The sequence below is a fragment of the Ictidomys tridecemlineatus genome, chromosome 12 (genome assembly GCF_052094955.1).
Source record: "Ictidomys tridecemlineatus isolate mIctTri1 chromosome 12, mIctTri1.hap1, whole genome shotgun sequence".
Classification (NCBI taxonomy): domain Eukaryota; kingdom Metazoa; phylum Chordata; class Mammalia; order Rodentia; family Sciuridae; genus Ictidomys; species Ictidomys tridecemlineatus.
Window position 1 is genome coordinate 85,556,639 of NC_135488.1, and position 25,001 is coordinate 85,581,639.

The following is a 25,001-nucleotide window of genomic DNA, read 5'->3' on the forward strand; positions in this document are numbered from 1 at the left end:
GGTTTAGAATTTAGGTTTCCTGTTTCAGATTGTGTAAATATTATAATATATGTGTATATGAACAGATATATAAAATGTTTGTTTTATCAATTTTAAAGGAATAACTGTTATAATTTCTTTAGAACATTCTTAAGTTTTCTTTTATTATTTTGAGGGCTGTAAAATCCACAATGATATCTTCTCTTCATTCCTGATATTAGTTTGTTTTCTCCATTTTTCTTGAGCAATCTAACAAAATTTATCTTTTGGTTCTTTGGAAAGAAAAACCATAGGCTTTGCTAATTATTTTTTATTGCCTGACTATTTATTATTACAATGATTCTGCTCTGATTTTTATTATTTTCTGTTTTCTACTTACTTTGGATTTCAGTTTAAGTCATTGACTTTAGACCTTTCTTCTTTTTTAATATAAGAATCAAAGCCGTAGGGGCTGGGGTTGTGGCTCAGTGATAGCAAGGAAGAGGCCCTGGGTTCGATCCCCAGCATCACATAAAAATAAATAAATAAAGATATTTATTTACAATAATAATAAATATATTATTATATATTTAAAATAATGCTACTACTAATAAATATCTATTATAGTAAATAAACTACGACTAAAAAATAAATATTAAAAAGAATTCAATCCATAAAATTCTCTTTAACGAGTTTTAGCTACATTGCACAATTTTTTTGTTGTGCTTTCACCATTATTAAGTTTTAAATATTTTAAAACTTCTTTGTGTTTCTCTTTCTTTCACTCATGGGTTGCTTACAAGAGTGTGTGCTTCACTTGCTTGTTATAGTGTTCTGTACATACCAGTTCAGATAAGGTGTTGATAAAGTTGCAGAGATCTTCTATCACTTGACTAAATTTTTTTTGTACTGTATTCTACCAATTGCATAGAAAGGGCATTCAAATATCCTGCTATAATCATAATGTTTTTTCCTTAGCTTTTTATTCTGACAACTTTGCTTGATGTAGCTTCCTTAGGCACATATGCATTAATGATTACTGTCTTTTTCATTAATTGGATCTTTATATTTAAAAAATATAATTGGTCAGCATATAATTGGTCTTGCTTTTTAAAAAATTGTTCTAGTGATCTCTGTCCTTTAATTGGAATATTTTTCTCATGCTAGGCAAGCACTCTACTACTGAGCCACACCCCAGCCCCAAGATTTTCTCATCTTTAGTTTTTGACAGTTTAATTATAATGTACCTAGATGTCATTGTAGTCATAATTGTCCTATTTGGGATTCACTGTGCTTTTGGACTTTCTATTTCAACAAATTTGAGAATTTTTCAGCCAATGTTTTCTCAAATATATTTTCTGCCATGTTACTTTTGTCTTCTCCATCTGGAATTCGAATTAACTGCATAAATTTAGATATTGTCCCACATGTACCTAAATCCTTTTTTTTTTCAATCTTTTTTCTCACCTGCCTTCAGATTAGATAATTTCTATCAATCAATCAATCTTCCAGTTCACTCGTCAGTCATTCACTAAGTGGAGGTATATTTTACCAGGTCTACTTTCTATTTAAGTTTGAGGCTACAGCTTAGGTTTTAAAGTACATTAGACATCCACAATGATAAGGTTTATTAGTATTGTTATCTCAAATGCAACATGATTAAAAACCTGTTCTCATCTTGACTGCTCTTTTAATGCAAGTGAACTGTCCAGCATATAGTAGGTACTCAATGACTATATGTCAATAAATGGCTATTAGCAACAGTTGTGTTATCAACACTGCTTATCACAGAGCAAGGAGATGAACAAGGGTGAAGAATCACAGGAGGGGAGAGAGAGCCCTGTCGGAAGGGGACATCCCAGTTGCCACTAGCCCACCTGAAAGGAATCTCCTCATGATCTTGCTATAGGTTCTGCTTCTCCTTTGTGAGGAACAGCTTTGCCTGTGAGAATGATGCTTTGGGTAAGACATCTAGCTCCCCTGTTCCCAGGCACACTCTGCCTGCACACTTCTGGGGTAGGACTTCCACACTCCCCAGCAGGCCACTGTCAGGCACGCTCAGTCCACCCTCCCTTCCTGGTGCCTAGAAGGCCACAGGATGGTTCTGAAGAGCTTGTCTGCTCCATCCACTTTGCCAACCTAACCCCTAGGAGAGGAAACCTGTTTTGTGAGACTTTACTTCTCACTCTTGAAGATGAAAATAAGAGAAAAGAAGTCACGCTTGAATAATTTATCAAGTTGCTTTATTTAAAAAACAAAAAACAAAAAACGCTGTGTCTGAAACTAAGTTGGAAGTCTCCAAGTCTCCTGCCTGAAATTCAGGCCAGGATATATCACATAATTAGAAAATATACACTTCACAGGGGTTGGAAGCGAGGGAGAGTGCCTTCACTCATCACAGGCACTGGATAGGGAGGGACATCGGTGGAAGCACGGGGTGTCAGCGGGCTCTTTTGGTGGGTTGTGTTGCTCAGAAAATCTATAGCATGTAGCCAGTGGAAATTCTTTTAGTAACAGTACATGAACCCATCTAGCCCTCTCTCCCCCTTGCTCTTTTCTTCTCTCATCTCTCTCTGCTGGGTCAGAGTGGGGTGTCACCTTCTCAGCCCCCTGTGGGCTTGTTTGTAGTGCTTTGCTATTTTCTCTGCTGGTGCACTTGTGACAACAAGAAGGGGAAGCCACTCTACTCTGGGTCTACTTTGGGGCTCCCTCAGTTTGCAGGGCTCCAATTAAAAGCCAATTCTTTTAGAACATTAAAATGTGACTAAGAGGCCTCTCCCCAACTTCCCCGTCCGGTTTCCTTCTGCCCTCTTTGCTCTTACCTAAGCAAAACCTATTGGTAAAGAATCTGCTGTCTGGAGTGGTGAGTTTCTATGTTCCTGAATGTTTTTTTTCCTGCTTCAGACTCCCCAGGTCTTTGGCATGAAGAGCACGTGTCAAGAACAGAACAGGGCAGAGCTGGGTCAGAGTGGTACCATTTCCAAGCCACCAGGACCGTGTGGCTGCTCAGACTTCACTCCTAGGGGGTCTCAGAGCAGTGTAGACAATGATGTAGGTCCCCCCCTCCACCGCAGGTGGTGGTTCTGCAAGGGGCTGCAGAGGTCTGGAGACCCTTCTGAAATAGGCCAGGAAGCCCTCCTTGGGTCTCACCCTGGGAAGCAAGGACCCAGGCAAACTCATCACTGTGTCAATGTCACAAAAGTCTGCTACTGTGCATAAATCAGTTGCAACAGCTAAAAAACGAACTTTCAGTAGAAGAGCCTCCACTTCCTGTTCCTCACTCCCTCCAGGCAGATGATCAAATGATGCCTCTGAAATCTTAGAGATTCATATCGTCACTAGGGAAATTAAAATAATAATAATTTAAAAAAAAAAAAAGATCTTCTCTTTCCAGATCCCTCCTCTGTGTGACTGCATGAGGACATGTCTGTAAGAAATTGTGGGTAGATATCTCAGACGGGGGTGGGGAAAAAGTCCTTTAACTGGACAAATCAGTCCAAACCACTAAGTTATAACTCTTCTTCCCCCCTTTCCAACAGAATAGTAAAACAGATCCGTTATTGGCAACCCCATTAGTGCTAAGGAGAGGTGGCCTCCAACATGACATCAGCCCACCGCTTGACCCAAATCTAGAATTTCACCACAGCCTTCCCCGGCCAGCTTTCCAACTGTGTAGAAGACATACACGGGGGAGAAGGGAAGAAGGCATAAATAAGATACAGATTGGGGACTTTTTGATGTGTTTAGCACATTTTTGTGACTTCCTTTAATACCACGGTCCCTGCATTCTTCCACCATTAGGAGAACAAAAGACAAGCCTGAGATGGGGGTGGATAGTGGACGGGCAGCAAAGCCATTCAATAAAACGTTCTGTTCGCCTCGTTAGCATTTTTTAATTCCAATGTGTAAAAAGGGAGGCAAAAATGGAAAGAGAAGAATGGATACTCCTGCCCCGTAACTTCAGATATAAAAAGTCCCTTCATTAAATCAGTTGTTTTTTAATCCATAATTGAACTTAAATAAAGAGTGACCTATGGGCAGCTGTTTCTAATATCGAGTCCCCACTGCACATGAAAGACGCATTTATTCCTCCCTACCCTTGGGTGTTATCAGCTGAACATGTTTTGAACCTACCTAATGCATTTGAGGTAGCTTGGGTTTATTTTTCTTTCAATAAAATAAATGGTTTTGTAATTAAATTTCTGCACTGCCTGTGCTTAATGGTTACATTGACAAGTGCTAATGTATGGCAAGAGAATGAGTTTGAAATGAAACATGCTGTTTTCGAATCTGCAAGCAATTTTGCAGTGGGGCAATCAAACCCCTCGTGCCAGGGAAACATTTTCATTAATCTGCTCAGCGCGCCCCTGCCCACTTGGCCGGACGAGGGAGGACACTTTCTAGCAACCCCTATGCCCACCCCCAACCCTTGCCTTTTTCTAAGAAAAAAAACGCACTCTCTCTCTCTCTCTCTCATACACACTCACACACAAATATCATGAAGGAGCCGTTGTTTGAAACCGTTCTGTGGTCTCTGGCAGGCGGGCCTGTGGAAATTTGCTGACTTTCCACCTGAAAAGTTGCAGCTGTCCCCCTCCGAAGGGACTGGCTGCCCCAGTGTTTCAATCCCTGGCATCCAGTCAACAAGAAAGTCTGTCCCTCTGTCTTCCTTTTTCTTTTCTTTTTTAACTTTTTTCCCCTTAACTAGATTTATTTTTTACTAACTCTTCTCATAGAAAATAGAGAACGGCTATTACCTATCTGAACTTGCCCTGTGCAAACCACTTCAAGCCATGGCAAACACGGCGGCGGCTTTCTAGAAGGGTCATGAATGGGAACCTGGATGGGCCCTGTGATCTGCTGGCTCTACTTCCACCCGCAGCCAGGAAAGGGGCCCCACCCCGTGCAGGTACAGGCCTGAGGCTGGAGGTTCTGTCCCTTCTCTGAAGGCCTCTTTCATCTGACCACTAGAGCGATGGCTGCCCAGCTGGCAGCAGCTCTGGAGCCTGCTGGGCCCCCGCATCAAAGACCAAGAGTGGGTACCAGGCCCACAGGCTGTCTGGGGCCTGTGGAGCTGCAGGGCAACGGGAGCCGCTGATTCTGCGGCTGCCCACAGGGTGTGCGACTCAGCGTTTTCTCCCCAGGCTGGTGGAGAGGAGCCAGAGGGCCACCGCATGAATGCTGACTCACTCCATCCAGGCTGGCCAGACTCAAGCTGTCCTACCCAACTTGGCCCTCTCTAGCTGTGTCCCGGGACAGGGCTTAGGGAAAGGGCTTCCGTGAGGTCTGACCTCCCTGAATTTATGGCAGTGGAAGACAGAAGAGTCCACTGCTCATGGGACTCCAGGAGCATGAGGAAGGGTCTCAAATCCTCAGAGCCCTCCTGCCCGTATCCTAAGTCCATTGCCTTTAGCGGGACACAGCCTTTCATTTCCTCAGTCGAGAAGAGGGCTTGGAAGCACAAGACCTTGGGAAGGAGATATGGGGAAGGGGATCACCACTGAGATGTCCATGGAGGGCCAAGGCCAAGCCTGCCATGACAGGGAGGGGGAAGGAACTGGAGGTAACTGGTGTCTGAACGGCAGCGAGGAGATCTTAGAAGGGGAGAGGGCAAGGAAATGGGGGATAAGTGTTAGAGCCAACAGACACCTTCCCAGTGGCCCATGAAGAAGTAGAAAGGTCCTCGATGAAACCACAGCTAGGAGACTCTGGAAGAAGTGAAGACTTAGCCTTTTCCAGGGAAAAGGGGTCCAGAAGCCCATGTCCCAGAAGAAAAATAAAAAGAGAATGAGGAAGAGAAGGAGGAAGGCCCCTGGTGTGGGCCTTGGCTGAGTCTGGGCTGGGTCCTGAGGAAACTAAGATATGAATATGTGAAAGCTGCCTTCTGCACCCAGCCCTCCCATAATGCCACAGCAGCTCCTCCCGACAGGGGAACCCTTCACTCACTCCTTCAGCAAGCGATGAGTTCTCACTGTGTGCTCTCCTGTCGCTAGGCCCAGCGGGTCCAGGCACCGGCCGCCCTCCGGAGGCTGGACGATGTGTGTGGTGGAGTTCCACACAGAATGCTACAAGCCTTCAGAGGAGGGAGGGGGCTGCGCCAGGAGGATCAGGGGAAAGCTTCGTGGGAGAGGTGAGCCTTGAAAGATGAGTAGGATTTCAAAAGGGGAGACGGAGGTTCCAAGGTAAGGCATCGGCACAACATGGAGGTGGGATGGGGAAAGTTGTCTCTGGAGAATACTGAGTGGTCCCAAAGGAATGGAGGATAGTGTGTGTGTGTGTGTGTGTGTGTGTGTGTGTGTGTGTGTTGGCAGGGATGGGAAAATGAAGGGAGATGAAATTAAAGGGTTAAGATGGGGCCACAGTGAGGGCCACAGTGAGGCCATGCTTTACTGTGCAAGCCACAGGCACCCCTTAAAGGTGTGGGGGCTGGGGTGTGGGTGAGGGAGTGGTGCTGTGACCCACTTGTGTATTCATTAACAGACCCTGTGAGCCATATATCAGGACAGATGGGGAAGGGAGACACTGGAGGCGGCAGACCAGAGGCAACTGCCATGGCCCAGGCCAGAGAGGAGGAGAGCCGCAAGGCAAGAGGCAGGGTGCTGGAGACAGGGCTGGGTGCTGGGCAGCAAGTCAGAGTGGTGGGAGGGGACAGCCAGTAGTCTACCTGCAGGACACCTGGAAAGATGACCAGGGCCATGACAGAGATAGGGAACTCCAAGAGAGAAGTGGGTCTGGGGGAGGGAGGGAAAAAACATGCCCGTTCCCATTGGATCCGTGACTTTTTGTTCCTGGCAGGGACTTTCAATGGGGACAGTGAACGGAGAAATGGACCCAAATGAGAGGAAGGCAGAACTCCGAGGAATGCCCACGTGGAGAGGAGTGTCAGTGCCACAGACAAAAGGGAACAGTGGGCTTTGGGGATGAGCCAAGAAAAGGGAGGAGTGTCCCCAAAAGGAGACTGCAAAACAATTCTTTCAAGGAGACCCAAGAAGAGGACCTGGTGAGCTCTGGGCTCAGCTGCATGGGATGATGCTCATTCCTGGGAACAGTCTAGGGGAAGGGAATGTGGGGACTGTGAGAGGCAGAGGCAGCAAGAAGGGATGTTGGACATGGCTTTCAGGGAATGGCACAGTGATGCATGCAAGAAAAGCATTCCTGGGTGACAGGCCCTTGGCCCATAGTCAAGCAGGTATCACTAGAGAGGGCAAAGGACCCCAGAAAGGGGCCTTTCTGATGGAGCAAAGTCGTGGGAAAGGCAGAAAGAATTGGAGAGTTGGCCTTGGAGTGGAAAGAAGGGGTGATGGACCAGAGAACCACTGAGGCAAAGACCAGGGGAGGTGGGCGCAATGGTGGCCCCTCAGGAGAGCACAGTGAGACCGTGTGCTGAGGGTGAGGGGTATGGAAGAATGGGTGGGGGTCGGGGTGCGCTTGGAGATGTGAGGCAGGCAGGAAAATGGATGGTAAGTCAAGCAGGAGTGAATTACAGGGTCAGCACTGAGAATCCTGCTGAAGTTGGGAGCCACAGTCCTCTGCTGCCTGCCTGGTCACGACGTGGTGCCAGCCTTTCACGTCAATCAGGAAGCAGAGACAGAGCTGAGAAGATGGTGGTGGGATTACTGTGACAGTAAGGTCACAGTGGATGGCACTGTGGCTGCCATGGGAAGCTGGAGGCAAAGGACCCAAGGGGCCAACCCAGGAGAAACTAATTGTTGATATGTATGAGCTTCATCTTTAAGACCTGTGCAGCCTTGTCTTGGACTGCAATTTGAAGACTAAATTTGAAAGTTAAAAAAAAAAAAAAAATCTGCCAGAAAGAATTGTAAACAAGGAGTCAGAAAAACAGCTCCCTCTTCGGCTTCTCCTCCTCCCCCTTGGCTTTCCTGTGCTGTGTGATCCGGGCCACAGCCCCAAACTCTCCACATCTTTCTCCTGTCCTCCTTCCTTGGGGACACATTCTGGTGATGTACCAGCTTCCTAGAATGAAGATGGTGTTTAAAGAAAAGTAACCCCTGCCCCACTGGTTTGATTCTACAAAATTCTTTAGTTCTTGCCTTCTCCTTACAGCAGTAAAACCAAACAAAACCAATTTAGCTGAAACCTCATTGGTCTTTTGACCCGTTCTTGATGTTCAGCAGGGTTGTCAAAGCTAAAAGAAGCTGAACAAATTCGACCTGGTTTAGTTTTGGAAGTTAACATCAGACCCGCCATCAGGTCTGCATTCTCTGTGTGGGTGGAGAATCCTGGCATCAGGTAAAGCTGCCTCGAATGCTTACTCTTTAGTGAGGGGAGCGTCCTAGCCCCTGTGAGTGGAGAAAATGTCACAGCAGGGGTGCCATCCACTGTGACCTTACTGTCAAGAAGTCGGGCTTCCATAGGTGCTGTTCTTCCTCATCCCCTTTAAGCATCTCCATCCTCCCCAAAGTCCTGGTAGCCACTCTTGTGTCCTAGTCACTGTAAGTTCATTTGCTATGGTGCCAGCAGGTCACAGTGGGACCAAGAGGGTCAGAGCCCAGGAAAGGCCTCCATGGGTCAGCAGCTCCAGGTTCTGTCTGGCCTAGCATCTCATGACCACCAAGACACCCAGGCATGTCTTGGGAGGGGACTATGACCAGCACCCTCCATAACCTTGGAAGGCAGAACATGGATGGGACATCCACAGAAATGGCTACCTCCATTTACCCAGGGAAGCAGCGTGACAATATACCCAAACATTCCAGCAAGCTCTTTGTATTTTCCATCAGGGCCATATCTAGAAAGAGTGCATTTCATAATTTGACTTTCCACTGTCTCCAACAGACACGGTTTTCTCTATGAAGCTTTCAAAGGAGCCACTTTACCTTCACCCTCTTGAATTTGATGACCAACCAAAGACCAGAAGAAGGAATGATTCCTGTTGTGAATCTATGATATGCTGAATCCTTTGCTAAGTGTCACCTTTGCTAACCGTTTCACAGCACACCTGTTACTTATCCCCATCTTAGAGAGGACTTGAGATATTGCCAGACTGCAATATCTGAGCCAACACTAAGGCTGCCCCCTGTGTTTCATGCCCAGTCTGTAATACTATTGTATTCGAGCTTCCGGGGTCTCTCCAAATCAAAAAATTGCTGCTTCTATTCTGATGTCCATGCTTGTGTCTGTGAGGAAGAGTGACTAGACATCTAAATATGTTGGCTGGAAACCAATAATTCCCATTGGTATTACTGAGACCTATAACATACTCAGTGCTGTAGAGACCAAGTGGATAGAGATTGCTGTGCACAACCCACTTTGGAATACACAGAAAAACATGTCCACTGGCCTTGTCTTCTTTGCAGCTGAGCTTGGGTGATCACTTGAAGATACAAACAAATATCAAGAAATAACCCTAAGGACCCAGTGAGCTCAAGGGGCCCCTTGCCACAGCCCCCTGTGCCAGTGGGTCTCCGTGCGACCTTCTTCAGTGGTGGTGGGCGGATGTGCCGATGGGAGGCAGGTGTTGCTAGATCCCCCAACCCATGGTCCCTTGCTCTGCTTCCTGGACATCTCCACCTGGGCCTGAAGGAGCACAGCTACAACTGGAAGGGGAAAAATGGGAGCCGGCTGGTGGAAAGCACGTTAGCTCAGCACGCTGAGGCGGCGCACACTTATGTAGCAGAACCGCTGAGGTTATAATTTATCTTCCCTTTGGCTTTGAGCCATCGTTAAGACTTCCAGGAAGGAAGCTTCAGGAAGGAAGGAAGGGAAGAGGGAGGGAGCTGGACAGTTCCCATGGCGAGACCTGGGAGGGGGGAGGGTGGGACCTGAAGGCTGGCTGCTGAGAGGGGCAGGGAGGGCCTGGTGCTTTGGGGCCAAAGTGCTAGTTATGAGAATTTCCTAATGACCGTGAGTCCTGAGGGAGGCACGTGAGCTGTGCCTGGCGCCAGCCAAGCCTGCACGGGGCCTCCTGTCCATATGGCGAGTGTGTGGGGAGTGAGGGAGGAGGGAGAGAAGAGAGTCCAGCGCTGCTGAAGGTGACTGATGGCCTTGGGACAGCAAATCTGGCTCCTGAAGGATCTGGCTTTACTGGATCAAGACACAAAGATTAGTGGCTTTCAGGTGAGGAAGAACCCTCGTTCCTGGCTCCCAGAACAAAGTTTCTTTGTGGTTCGTTGAGAGATTCATTTGTGTCCCCCATGACCACTTTTGCCCATGGCATTTCTGTCTTCTTTCCTTGTGTCCAGAGCCTCCCTGGCCAGGTGTCACAATCCCATGGAGTCCTCCCTGATGGTCTAACAGGAAGCCCCCTCCTCTGGCCTGCTGACTGGCCACAAGCAGAAGTGAAGTTAGCCTGGGGCCCAACAGGGGTATGTGTTTAAGATGACTGCGTTTCTCCTCAGAGCCTTGAAGGTACTCAAAGATCCTGGGGGAGCGAGTTTATAAGACTTGACACATTGACAGATTATACCAAGTGAAATACAAAATTGGCAAGAATGTCTAAATAAAAGCTGAGACTCTGAAGAAATTTCATGAGACTAGTGTGCCACTTTGGGCCACACCCAACTGGCTACATGCTTGCTCTTCTCCCCACAGGGGACCTTGGGCAGATGAGTTTGAGCAGTGGGTGATGTGACATCAAGTGCGACCTCATGGGAGGGCCCCTGTTTCCCCGTGAAGGCTGAGCAATGGGGAATGGAAGCATTGCTAATTAGGAGCAAGGGACATGGTTTTATTAAGTATTGAGATTGGTTTTGTAAATATGACTCCATTTTACATCTGATGAAATTAAGCTATGGTGAGGTAAAATAACTTCCTCAAGTCAGAAAGTAAGAAAGTTGTAAGTCCAGGATCCAACCCTGGGCCTAGCAGTCTGTTATGACACCATGCTACTGTGGGTGTCTTCAGGAAGGGACACCATCGTGTGTGTCTGCAGCTTACACAAGCCCTCCTGGAAGGTGATCCTTGTGCCGGCCCCAAATGTCAGCCTCCACTGGTACAGGCACAGACCCAGCTGTGACAGCTCAGTTCATTCCAGTGGTTCCTCCCCCTCTCAGGATTCCTGGGCCAAGTATATGGAGACTTCGCCCCCTATACCAACATCTGGAAGGCCTCACAGGGCCCCAGCTTGACTTATCTAACTAAAGTTAAAGTGGTTGATTTGATCCATTTCTGTACAATTTGGGGAATCACCAAGTCAGATCTAAATGTCCATATGCAAGAGATGAGGATTCGATTAGCGGCTGGCTGGCTGTTAACCTTGCTTTACACAAGGAAAACTGGGGTGTGAAATCAAGGCTGAAGCCCCTTCACTGGGCCAGTTTCTCTCTAAGTTTATCTACTTTCCAATTCAATAAGCATCCTGGTTGATGTTCTTCATTATAGTCACAATGATGAACTCACCCTCATTATTTTCAATAATACACACTACATCCGTTGCATTTAGTCTTACAACATTTTATGATATGTGTGACCCAGGAAAATGTGTGACCAGTTGAGGAGGAGTGGGGGACGGGCTATCTTTATTTTCGGCCCCTTTTAGCCTTTCCTTGGCACTTCTTGCAGAGGGAGTGGCTTTTGAAGTCCCTCTTTGTACCGTCTGTTTGGCTTTGCCCCATCTCCCAAAAGGCCCTTCTAACTTTACACTGCACAAATGCACGTCTCAGGGACTTGCCAAATCTTGTCAAGTCCTCATGTTTTCCTTGGCAGGGACTGTGCCACTCCACTGAAATGGATCAGCTGAGTCTGTCGGGCACTGGTGCCACTTCTTCAGGCGCTGCAGCTTCTGGGTCCTTTCCCAGGTTCTAAGAGCCTTGATGTATCCTGTGTCCTGCCTCTTCCAGGGCCCATGGCTTCCAGAAGCATCAGCACACTTCAGCACCACCCAGGCCCAGGGCCTGCAGGAACGTGGCTAAGGGTGGCTTCACCCAGTGCCCCTTGCCTTCACTCTTCTGTCTCAGCTGCCCCTGCTGGTAGCTCAAGTTAGAAGGGAAAGCTCATTTACCCATCCAGTGAATATTGATAGAGGATTTATACAGCTTGAGCATTGCCCAGCACAAAACAGCGACCTTAACAGTGAACAAAATAGACAAAGAGCCCGGTTCTCATGAGCTTCCCTTCCAACTCATCTAATCAACCTCTCCAACGAAGTATTAGGAATTGAACATGTTCCTCCCTGCCAGGATGCCTCCTTCTTAAAAAAAAAAAAAAAAAAAAGTTTGGAGAAATACAGTTTAATCCAAAAGGAAGTACGGGTAATGGAATTCCAAGCATCTGTAGGGGAAATATTTAAGATTGAGAGACTCTTTGTTTTGTTGTTGTTGTTTTTCTAGAATAGGAGGTCACCAAACTAACACCTGTGGGTCAAACCCAGCCCAACACCTGTTTTGTAATGATCCACAAGCTAAGAATAGTGTTTATGTTTTTTAAAGGTTAAAAAAAAATCAATGAAAGAATATTTTGTAAAAATTATACGAGATATTCAATTCAGCGATCATAAAGTGTTACTGGAATGCAGCCATGCCCACGCGTTTCCACACTGTCCGACGCTGCTTTCACACCTCCGGGGCAGAGTTAAACGGTTGTAATAGATACTGCATATGGCCCCCAAAGCCTAAAACATTACTCTCTGTCCCTTTACAGAAAGTTTGCTGACCCCAGCTCTAGAATCACATGGCAGAGACAGACATTATTTTCCATGTGCATATAAATGGCCCTGTCTGGCAAGCAGGGGTTCCTCTTTCCCGTTTTGCCTCTGGAAGAGAATCGTAAAGTGAACCTAATGTCAGAGACTGAAAACCTGTTCCTGACATCTGTTTTCTCTTTGGAACACCGAGACAACTTTCCTGGGGAAGTGTTCGGACAAATGCAAGATTCCTTCCCCATAGGATCTTCAATGTCATTTGCCGAATTAGATGCAAACCTTCATCTTGGGAGGTTCTGGGCTTCCTGGTGGTGGTGGTGGTGGTAGGGTCTTGGCTCTGCCAATTTAAACAATAATATTTATGCCTGTGCAAAAAAAACAAGGGTTCAAATCCCCCCTGTGCCACTTAGCATATTGCATGGTATTGTGCAAGTTATTAAACCTGAATGAAAGAAGCCTCAATTCTCTCATCTGTGAAATGGCTGACCTTGCCTACTTTGAAGGCTGTTAAGAGAAACAAATGCAATCACACATGTGAAGGTGTTGGTGACCTGGAAAGCAGCTGCAAGTACACTGTCCTTTCTCTTCTCATGGACAGGCAGCACCGTGAGCTGAATCTTGTGCGGTGTGTGTTCTTCTTTGTGGAGACCAGGTGGCGAGTCAAGGCGAGAGGGAACCTATAACAATATTCTTCTTGTCTTCACTCAGGGTCTCTGCCTGCTCTGAGCCCCCACTTTCCACCCTCACCCAGGTCCCACGACTCTCTGGAGTCAGCTTCAGGAGTTCTCATCCACATGGGAGAACAGGCCTCTCACAAGCAAGAACATGCTGAAGTCCCTCCTCCAGAGTTGTCTTTGGAGGATGCCATTGCTGGCCCAGGTAGGCACCCCCAAGCCCTTGATGATGCAGGATGCGGCTACTAGCACAGCTTTCTCTGATTATTGCTTAGTTTCTCCCCAATCTGTAACCCTCTCAAAGTGCAGGAAGTCTATATCCCACTGTGTGCCCCTGATTATCCTAAACTTTATAACCATGTTCCTTAGGATTGGGGAAAGGAGCAGTTTTTAAGGGTTAAGATCTTCCTCCCTTAGGTACAGGGAACGAAACAGATCAAATTATGCTATGTGCATATGTGAATATAGCACAAAGCATCCTACTATTATGTATGATTATAATGTACCAATAAAATTAATTTAACAAGTCTTCCTTCTTCACTGGACTCTGAGCATCTTAGGGGCAGAGACTGTTTCTATTCCACGGCTCTCTGTTGTTGTATTGACAGCTACAAAGTGCGGGGCACCTAGTGGAGGCTCAATAAATATTTTTTTGAATGAATACATGCTACCTTGGGATTTTTGACAAGACATGGGTCATTTTTCTGATACCTTTTATGGGTTAATACACATCTATCTCTTCTATGATATGCACAGCATTCTACACATGGTAGGTGCCTAATGCAGGCGTGTCCATGGACAGTGACATCAATGAACTTGAATTTGAAAAATCACTCCCAAATCTCTAAGCCAAATGAATAGAACAGGGCATGTGATTAGAGTCTAAGTTTAATGGTTTATTTAAAAAAAAAAACTTTCATTTGCAAGAGGCTGGTATCTTGTAAGTTATACTCGTTTACAAGAGTTTAGGTTTGCTCCATAAGATAATGAAAACTTGGAACTTTGACACATGGTCTGGGAAGTCTAGGGCGGTCGATTTGTTTGTCATGTGTCCTGAGGAAAAAAAAAATCTCCAACCATGAGAAAGACGACTCTGACCGTGACACACAAAGGCTGGGACTTTTAACTACTGTCCTTAGTGTTTGGGGAAAGAAGTTTTCATTATGGGCTGCAGAACAGATGTCAAATCCCCAGCCATACTTCTGCTGCTTGCTGTTTGTCATGAATCACTCTGGAGCCCATCCATCCGGGCACCGATTTTCATGGGAAGCATTGACTTGTGGCCAGAAGTTCCTGCTGATGGATGGGCTCACCAGAGCCGGGAGGCTGAACCTCCGCTTCCCCTCGCTCCTGTCTTCTTTGTACCTTCCGTTGCTTTGTCTCCTTCCCCATCTCCCCTCCATCACCTTCAGCCCCTCCAGAACCGGGCTCCCAGTCAGTTCCTGCAGCCATGGCTCATCAGGTGCGGGGCGATGCCACCAAACGCCTCTGCTCAGGGCACATATGTCAGCTCTGCTGCCCGTGGGTAGCTGAGTTCTAGAAAGGGAGAGGGCCAGTTCCTGGACAGCAGGGCAAAGAGGTGAGTAGCTTTCTCTGCCTTCTCCCTTGAGAAAACTTCTAGCCATTCTGATTCACCCACTCACTCCAGAGCTCCCAGGGTCCTTCCCAGGGTTTCCGTCTGGCTCAGCTGTTTCCACTAGCAGAACTTTTTCTCATCTCCCTTAAGTTCCAAACTAAGCATGGGCAACTCCCCTTCCTCATTATAAAAATGTTTTAATTTCTAGGTGCAATGGTCCATGCCTGTAATCCCAGCTACTCAGGAGACTGAGGCAGGGGGGTTGCAAGTTTGAGGATAGCCCAGGAAAGTCCTATCTCAAAAAAAAATCACTAATAATAATCTAAAGGGCTGGGGATGTAGTTCAGTGATAAAGTATCCCTAGATTTGTTCCCCACTACTACACCAAAGTTTTTTTTTTGATAAGTAAAAATTGTACATATTTATCATGTACAACATGATGTTTTGATATTTTATATATATACACATACATGTATACATTTGTGTATATATATATATATGTATATGTATGTGTGTGTGGGTATGTGTGTGTGTGTGTATATATATATATAGTGAAATGGCTAAATGAAGTTATTTAACATACACATTATCTCACATCCTTGTCTCTTTGTGTGCATAGTGAAAACACTTAAAATCTACTCTCAGTAATTTTCAAGTTGTCAATATGTTGTTATTAACTATAGTCACCATGATGTACAATAGATCTCTTTCCTCTTCTCCTTTAATCCAGCCAAGATAATGGTAGGGTTTTGCATAAGGAACTTTTCTAGAAACCTAAGGCAAAACCCGAACGCTTGGAATAGGGCTTCCCAAGCCTGGCAGACCTCACAAGACAAGATCCCTGTCCTTTTCTCTGTTCTTATTTAACTCCGTTCCTAGACCAGCCAGCAGAGCTGACAGGCACATGTTTAGCTTCAGTGTCAACAGCTGGCTTGCAATTTAGCTGTGCCACTTTGCACTCCCCGTCAGCAGAGCAGGAGAGTTCCACTGTTTCGGATGCTTGCCACCTTGCCGGTCTTGCTCATTTCAGTCATTTTCATGGGTGTGTATTAGTATCAGCTTGCAGCCTTAATTTGCATTTCCTTAAAGAGTAACAAAGTCAAACATCTTTCCTATACTTATTGTCCATTGGGTTATTCTCTCTTACAAAGAGTATTTCAAATCCTCTGCACCTTTTAAACTGGCTACACGCTGTTCTCAGCCATATCTATTGTAAACATCTTCTGCCAGTTTGTAGCTCCCCCCTTGCATCTCTTCCAGTTCTCATGGTCCAAGCAAAATCTTTTTGTAACATAAAACCAGAGTCAGGAGGGAATCTATAGTATGACTGGCTGCTTTTACTTGATTGCATTTCCAAATCACTTTTCAGAAAGTCAATAATATTTATAATTTAGCACCACAGAAGGTGCCCTTGTGTTCCCTCCTAATCAGTACCCCCCCTCCACCTCTGGTGAAAGTAAATTCTATCCTGACCTCTGTCACCATAGATTTGTTCTGCCTGCTTTCATCCTTCACGTGAACGCAGGCATGGAGTATGCTCTTTAGTGTCCGGCTCCTTCTGCTCCGCATTGTATCTATGAGATTCACCCACTTTGTGTATAGCAATCATTTGCTCTTTTTCACTGCTATATGATATTCCATTGCACATATATATTGCAATTTGGGTTGTTTGTGAGTTGGTGATATAACGAATAGAGAAATATATAAAATATATATACATGATATATAAATATATAAATGAATTTCTTATCCTTGTCCCCAGCCTGTCGTCAGCAGCCAGTACTCCTTCTCAACTACCTCTGCAGTGCAGAGCCCAGCCTAAGTCCCCCACCTCTGACTCATTCACCAACCAGAAGAAGTTCACAGGTGCTTATCAAGTCCTTCCTGGCTCCGGTTACCACTTCCCTACTGTGACAGGTAATCTTGACACCTTCTTCAGTGTCCTCTCATCTAGGGAATGCTTCTGAAGATGTCAACTCTCCAGGCTTACAACATAAAGTTACTCTTGGCCTCAGGAATAAAATCTTATGTCACGGGCTCAATGTTTACACTCCAAATTTGGGTCTAGCATGATCCAATACAAAGGCAGCACCATCTCATTGTATATCTCTAAAGTGCTACTCGGTCTGCCCCTCTTCTTCCTCCTAAGAGGGTCTTCACTTGGAATGTGGTCATTTGGAAATGCAGTCAAGTAAGAGCCAAAGTCCTTGTGGAAATTGTACATCTTCCTTTCTACAAGTCTCTATTTTTAAAAAAATCATTTTTTTAAAATTATGAACGTAGATAACTACAAACACACAGCAATATCAATAACTTTACCATCAATAGAAATCGATGATACCTTCCTATCACATTGTTAATGGTATTTTGAATTATTATCTAGTCTTACCTTTATTTCAACATTTCGGAAGTCTGAACCACCACCAGATCTTGTTCTAGATGTGCTAATAAATCAACAAATATAGTACAGGCACTATATCCACAAACTTGCCTCTTAGAAGTATCTTGGTAATTTTGTTTCAATATAATTTATGCACTGAAACACATTATTCTGAGAAGTAGTCCATAGGGTTGAAGGTACAAGAAAGGTTAAAAAAAAACAAACAAAAAACTTTCAACATGGAGATCTTCTTAAACCCTTAACAATTTAAACTCATCCAGGGACTCATGCTGGTGAATTAGAAGTTCTGCATCTGGGCTGGGCCGTGCTGAAATCTGCTCCGTCTTTGTCAGTGTTCCTCTGGCACGGGGGGCAGGGATGGGGGATCTCAGTGGGCCCAGGCATGTGGCTTCAGTTTTCCCAATGTTCTGGCATTCCAAGGATTCTGGAAGAATAGGGCATCTCTTTTGCAGGTCAGAGGAAATGGGTAGCTAGCCAGCTAAATAGATTTCATGCTTGACTTCAGAGGAATAGCCCAAATGATCATCTGTTTGGGAGAGTAAATTAAAGAGGTAAGCAGGGAGGCGGGTTTTATTTGGTTTAACTTCTGATGGTTTAGTTGCTGCCCTAAACATCTCCAAAGAAGAATACAGTTTGTCAGACCTCTTCTCCCAGCATCCCTCCCCCCAACCCCCAATTCCAGCCAGATCCTGCTTCTCAAAGGGCACTGACCTTGAATTAGTGTGAAGGGAAACCTTGCCAGGATCTCCCCTCCCTCCAGGCCAGTCAAAACATAGCTCTTCTTTTCTCACCACTCCAAATACTGGATCCTGATTCCACCCACTCCTCCCGCCTCCATCTCTCCTAATTGTTAACTTGCCTTGCATTTCTTGGACCGGGATGCTCCTGAAGAGACAAAGAGTTGTATTCCCTTCCCAGAAGTAAACGCCTCTATGTTCTCATTTGATGCTGAACAAATATTCAATGGAAGAAGTTTGGTAACATTACATAGGAGTCCATTTCCTTGGCTCATGCCATGAAGGACAGTCAGATTCCCTGGTCCTTAAAATTGGGAACGTACACTCTGTATTGCCATCTAAATATTCTTAAAGGAAGTCTCTCTCTCTGACCCACCTGCCCCTCTCCTCCACTCTCTGCCTTCTTCGGGCACCCTACCCTTCCATCTCATTATAGAGGCCACTGAGTACCGAGGGGAGATGGCTGAGGTGGGTGAATGACCATGGACACCTCTGTCTTTTGTAGGGAGTAGAGTTGACAGGGCTTCGGCTTCCTCCTCCTCCCTTCTCGAGTCACTGGTTTTGAATGTTTGGATGTGATATCTTCCGAGGAGAGAGACTGTAGCCGACTCTTGCACATGACAGTCCTCCAAGGTGCTTTAAGTTCTCTATAAAAGCTATCATTTGTCGTTATCAGGACCTCCTGCCAAGTTGTTGAAGATGACAGAGTTTTATTAGCTCTGTTTTTGCAATCGTCTGTCTTACTCTGGAGACAAATAGTGGAAACTGTGCCTTCACCCTGGCTTTGTCTTACAGCTCGGAGCTGTGTAACACAAATGAGTGGTTTGGAGCTATTTCCAACCCGTAGTGATGGGTGTCAGTTTCTTGGACACTACCCGGAAATCTGTAACTCTGAGCAGTATTGAATTAATTTGAAGGCAAGCTGTTCTGGAAAGAGAGCTGGACTCTGAGTCACAATTGGAACTCAGCAGTTCTACTTCTGACCCTTCCTGGAACTCATGTGTGGCCATGGATAGATCCTTTGGTATTCTTGGTCCCCAGCTTACTCATCTGTAAAAGAGGAGGCCTGGATGAGTGCTATGTCCCTTCTAGCTCTGTCGTTTTATTGTTCTAATAAATGCATGACAAAGTCACGAAACATCCAATTATAGCAATCCTGAAAAATGTGATTCTGTTTTATATGGTGTTAAAGATTCCCACTTGACTTGTGTCTCTTAACTACTTAGAATGTGTACCCCTGAAATTCTACTACCTTCCCATAAACTATTTTTTAAAATTGATTTTGGACCAGTATAAAAGCCTGTGTCTTATTATCCAAAGCTCAGGTTCTAAATTATAAGAGGGCCTCTTTTCAAATGGTATGCTTTCCTTGAGCATTTCTTAAGTGGTAGTTTTATGATGTTTTAACGTTCATTGCATTCATTATCTAAACACTGTCCTAAATCCAGCGAGTGTGAGGTGCGTAGGTAGACAGACTGGAATTCACCCTGGGTTTGCTTTCATCTGCTGGTTCTAGTGGAAGGCTTCTCCCACCTCTCCCTTCCTTCTCAACATGGTTAGTCAAAGAGACTTGGAGAAGCTCTACTCTGCTCGTGACCTGAAATCTCCATGACTCCAAGGAAAGAATGTTGCTGTGTCATCATCCAGAAATTTAACAATTGTAAAACATGGTGATATTTCACACAAAGAGGAATATATTGTCATTACTCTGTTTTGTGAATGATTAAAATATTCACCCTATTGCTCTCTTACTTTGGAAATACATAGCCCACCTCCCTCCCCCACAACTTGATTCTTAATCATCTTTGAATCCAATCTTACATTCATCTGTTGGATTTGAGAATGCTTCGAGAAGGAAGAATAGGGGAAAAGAGTCTCAGGACACTCAGTGACACCCCACAGTCTAGCTGCATCAGGGCAAAAGGTAGATCCGTCCAAGCTGCTAAATGCTAAGCTTCACCTATTTAAGCTTATTTAATGCCACGGATGGCATTTTTAGCCAAGTTCTCCAGTTGAACAAGGCTCGCTCTCTCACCTTCTCATTCTGTTCCACCACTACCACCCCTCCTAAGCATACATGAACACTTGTACTTGGACTACATTTACCAAAACATATACTTAAGAGTTTCATTTACTGATTGTTTTTGCTGCACTCCAAATGGCCTAGCATTCTGTAGCTGACAGAGTGTAAATCATGCTTTACGTGGGTTACGGTAGGATGTGATGTTTAGAGAAAGGAAAATATGCTTCCTTGTAGAAGCACCAGACACTGAACCATCTGGATCGTAGAGGAAAAAAAAAAAATTTCAGTCATTCATTCTGATGTTTTGTCTACGTAGTACCAAACATCTGGAAGCTGGGTGACAGACTGGACTTTTCACTTCACATCCAGATGTTTTTGCATCATGCTGAAACAACATAAAGAAGTCAGCTGTATTTTAAAGAGTTGAAATGGTAAAAGCATAAAAGTCGTACCAGTTTCATTTGTTTTGAGGTAGAAGAGATAAATGAAACAGAAGCAAATTCATCAATGTTTTTACTCAACATGCTAGTTTAAAAAAAAAAAGCCATACTTTTTGCAACTAAAAAATTTACAAGCATCATGAAGAACTATCCCCAGAAATACTGAGTGTCTGTCACTGAAAATACAATTTGGAATGTTGTTTAATAATTAAAATGCTCACATTTTGCAAATTCAGGTTAACACTTGGACAGTTACAAGCAATCATTTGAAAAATAGCTGCTTAACAATGACTTCTTCATAAGTACATTTATTCCTTAAACACAAATGTGAATGCAAATCAACAGGTTATCAACGTTCTAATGGGATTTGCAAGGAGACGTTTAGGACCTTTTAAAGATGCATTTTTGAAGAAATGGTCTTATTGGTGCAAAACAAAAACCTAAGATTCAATTCACTGGAGTCACCTTGGATGCAAGTCACAGACCTTAGGCAGAAAGGATTGTTTTAACTTTCGCAATGCAACCATTTGAAAAAAAAACATTTTGTTTTGAGAATTGTATTTCTCATTTGCTTCCATGTTAAGTGTTGTGAGATCTAACCCTTGTTAGGAAACATGTCCAGAATGTATTTCCGTGTATTAGAAGACACGCCACTTAACTCAACCTGGCCTCTCAACTGCCAACAGGTTTTGTGGGTATTTTTTAATGCCATGAAAATTCCAATATATTTTTCATTATTTCCACAAAGAGTGTGTACATTACACATACCGGTATTATTGAACTGAACTGGCCTAGTGCCGCGTTTTTGCTGACTCAGCACATGGTTTCTCTTTCCCAGATTACTAAAACAACTTTTCTCTGGGGTAAAAGCTTTGCAGAAAAGCAAAGGGTAATAGAAAAACAGAAGGGCCTTATTTTCACCCTTAATTATATCAAATCCAAAAGCAAATGCAAAATCAGACTGGATTTGGGGGGGACTCAGAGAATCCAAGGTCTCCCCTGTCATTTGCTCCCAACCACCCTTAAGGGATTCACAGTAAGCTGGAACCCAACTTGTTTTTCAACGATGAATTTGCACCCGGCTTCTATCGCTTGGGGTGGCGTCTCCCATGAAAGTTACCGGTGTCTTTTTTACGCTTTATGTGCAGTATTTTAAACGAGGCATGTCAATTTAATTTTTTTTTTCTGGATTTGCACCAGAAACTATTTCTTAAAGAGTTTCATACAGAGAAAGCTGCTCATACACTTTAGGACCTGGGGTGACAGCACTTGTTCACTTCTGTGTGATTCGGCGCGGGAGCCGGCAGAGATTCTGCGATGTCTGTGCACACCCGACCACTAGTATTAAGTGACAAAGGTCAGTTCCCATGCATATGGAATGTTCTCGAAGTTCGGGTCTCTGATCCTAGACGCCCTCAGCCATCTGGTGAGTGCGAATCGCTGGGCTCCAGGCTAGCTCGAGCGATGGGGGCAGGCTGAATATTGTGAATCTCCGGCCTTCTCTATGCCCCCACTACTTCCATAAAGGCTCACTAATCAATGCGAATGTCGTAGGAGGCCAGGCCCGCAACTGGCATTCCAGAGAGCGAGGACCACCAGCCGAGCTTTAAATAAATGCAGATGTGACAGGCAGGAGAGAGATCCAGGGAGGGCGGCCTCTGCTCCCGCCCGCACCTCCCTCCGTTTGCAGGCCGGTGCGCCCGCGGGCAGTAACTTCACCAAGGATGGTGAGCGCACCAAGTGACAGCAGAGGTTCAGGAAGGCCCAGAGTTTCAGGGCAGCGCCGTAACGATGTGAACTCCGTTGCTCACAACCCTGTTGGCCTCAATGCCGCTTCTGTAAAGAAGTTGAGCTGTCTCCCTCCCTCTCTGCCCGCTCAGGCCTCCACCAGCCCGACCGTCGGGCCGGTCCTGGGAAATCGCGATCCCGGTTGGTCCGGACGGCAGGAGAAACTTCGCCCTCCCGCCGCCGGTCTGATCCCTCTGCTAATAACCGATTCAACCCACTACAGGGGGACACACACCTTCTCGGTCCCCGCTGGGTACTGGGATTTAGGCGCGAGAACCCAGCGCTGGGCGCGCAGACAGGAGAACATGGTGGAGACATCCCGGCCCGCGGGCCGCGGTGTGCGCTCCTGTGCATGCGGGCAGAGGCAGCGGAGAGGTCAAGCCCCAGGCAGGCCCCGCGCCGCTGGGAGGTGGAAAGCCGTAACCCAGACAAGGAACTGCCCGCGGACCCCGACATCCTCAGCCTCCTTTGCTAGATGACCTGGGGGAAAGCAGGGGGTTGGAAGGAAACACACTCCAGCGCACTTTCAGTGTTAGGTCTGCCCGAGCCCAATTTCGATTGAATTCACAACCTTCCTCCCTCTCCTAGCTCGGGGCGCTTCCTTCGCCCCATCTCGAGCCGGGACTTCCAGCCCTCGCGGCCACCCTCTCCTATTCTCGCCCTCCAACACCGGCCCTTTGGGTGCCAGCAACCCCCCTTGCGCCCATCCCCGGGGTTCTCCGCGGGTGCCACTCCAGCGTCCACGAGGGTGGCAGAGGTCGTAGCTGCAGACCACTTGGTGGCGGCCCACGTCCGCCACTCACCAGACGCCAGGCCGGGCCCCCACGCCATCCCCGCCCCAGGAAGCCTGGCCGGGGCGTTCCCTTCTCCCCAGGCACCAACCGCGCCAGCCCGCAGCTGCGGGAGCGGCTCCCCTTGGAAACGTGAAGGCCGGAGAGGCCTCCGCCGCGGCGGTGCCCGGCCTCCTCCACCGAGCGCCCTGACCGTCCCGGGCCCGCCGGTCGCCTTCCAGAGCTTCGGGGACACGAGTTTCTCGAAGCCTACCCTCCATCCCGCGGCGCCTCTGGACAACCTTCGGTCGCGGAGGAGGCCCCGGGAGCTTGGCAGGGCTCGGCGCAGGGCCCGCCCTCCCGAGCCGTAGGGCTGGGAGCGTTACTCCGAGTCTCCGGCCAACCCCCGGCATTCCTCTTCCCCTCCCGGCCGGGCGCGGCTTGTAAGGACTCCAGGCCGGAGCCGCCGACAGGGGAGGACGCCCTAGCTCTCCGCTCCGGCTGCCGCGGGGCCGAGAGCCACGTGCGCCGAACCGGCGCCGAGTAGCCCCCGGCGCCGGAAGGAGCCGCCGCGCCACCGCCGCCAGCCAGCCAGCCGCACCCGCAGCAGCCACTCGCACCTGCACCCACCTCTGCCACTTGCCTTTTCATCTCCACGCGGAAATGCCACCGGCTTTAAACGAAAAATTCAGAGACTGGCTCGAAAGAGATGAGGAGGATAGGAGTGGACGAGCGCGGAGGCGCGGGAGCGCGAACTGGCCCAGAGCAACCTGGCTTGGCGCAGGGACTCTCGTACCGAGCCCGAGGGGAGGCAGCAATGGGTGTGCGGAAAGGGGAGCGATTCTTAAACGATGAGATGATAAACAGCTTCAAATTATATCGAAAAACTATCCAAACCCTTAATTCCTTTCTGCATATCTGGCCAGGACCTGGAAATTCCGGTTGTAAGCAAGAACAAACATTCAAATTTACTGATGTAAGTCCTATTAAAAGGGACCAACGCAGAGTCACATGGCAATAAATGCAGGGTGATGAGACCAGTGCACTAGACTATTCATTCGGGAGAGGTTCTCATAAAATTTTCAGTTACCTTTTAAGATGCAAAATTTAGCTGAAAAAGTTTGCCTACAATAAGATCCTAGATAATATGGTTACTTTCCTAATGTAAGAATTCTTGGTGATGTCTCTCCTAAAACAGTATTCACAAGGTCAGTGATTTTGTAACAAACAGCTGGACAGAACCAACCTAAAGAACTGCTAAGTCCCCTGGTGTAAATACTTAATTCCATCATCCAAAAATAGTTGTTGCATAGTAAATCTAAATCACACAGGGCCAAACATAGCTGCCCTTTTCTGAATAATATCTCAGCTTTCCTGAGACCCCAAAGAAGACAAACTGCAATGTCAGTGTTTTGTTCATTAGGGGGAATAAATTATCCTTTCCAGCCTCCTGAAGTGCTCAGGAATGAGATGTGCTAAGCATATATATGAGGTTATTTTGGAAGACGGTGCAGGTGTGGGCTGATTTAAATTACTTGGTTTTGTGTTTTTCTAAAGGGTCAAAGGTAGGGTCTGGTTTTGGGGAAGGCAGGGAGAATAAGATTTCCTGAGTGAAAATGCCTGTGTGCCTAGTCTCAGATGGAGGAGATAATACAAACCTGACAAGGCATTAGCTGCTGCAGCCTGGGAAATGATGTACTTATCAGCATGCATGTCATCAATCAAAAATTATTTAATATTTGCATTCAACTAATCAGATGACACCACCATTTTGAGAATTTCCACAAGTAAGCAATTAGTAAAATAATCAGTAAATCCTTCTACAATTTCTCACTCATTTAATGGTAAATTATCCTTATTTAACTTGTAGGAATAGTAATAGTTAGGGAATTCAGAGTATGATTAAAGATGAAATGCAAGAATTTCAGTTACTTTTTTAAACTAGTAGAAAAAATACTAACAATTACTCTAGGATTTTTAGAAATCATTTTGGAACAAAGAATTAAATTTAAGAAACAAAATCAGAACAAGTCTAA

The 25,001-nt window shown here is 46.1% G+C and overlaps 2 long non-coding RNA genes across 2 annotated transcripts; one reads left to right on the forward strand and one right to left on the reverse strand.

Annotated features, from left to right (window-relative positions):
• The first annotated feature begins 1,086 nt into the window (after window positions 1-1,086).
• Window positions 1,087-16,697, forward strand: LOC144369385 (uncharacterized). The gene is made up of 4 exons (XR_013428995.1): window positions 1,087-6,140; window positions 6,754-6,958; window positions 13,308-13,435; window positions 16,569-16,697. It is a non-coding gene; the product is annotated as an uncharacterized LOC144369385 (long non-coding RNA).
• LOC110598073 (uncharacterized) lies at window positions 14,101-23,928 on the reverse strand. Its single transcript, XR_002483864.3, has 2 exons — window positions 23,240-23,928; window positions 14,101-22,675 (listed from the first exon to the last, which is right to left on the reverse strand). It is a non-coding gene; the product is annotated as an uncharacterized LOC110598073 (long non-coding RNA).
• Between the last annotated feature and the right edge of the window lie 1,073 nt (window positions 23,929-25,001).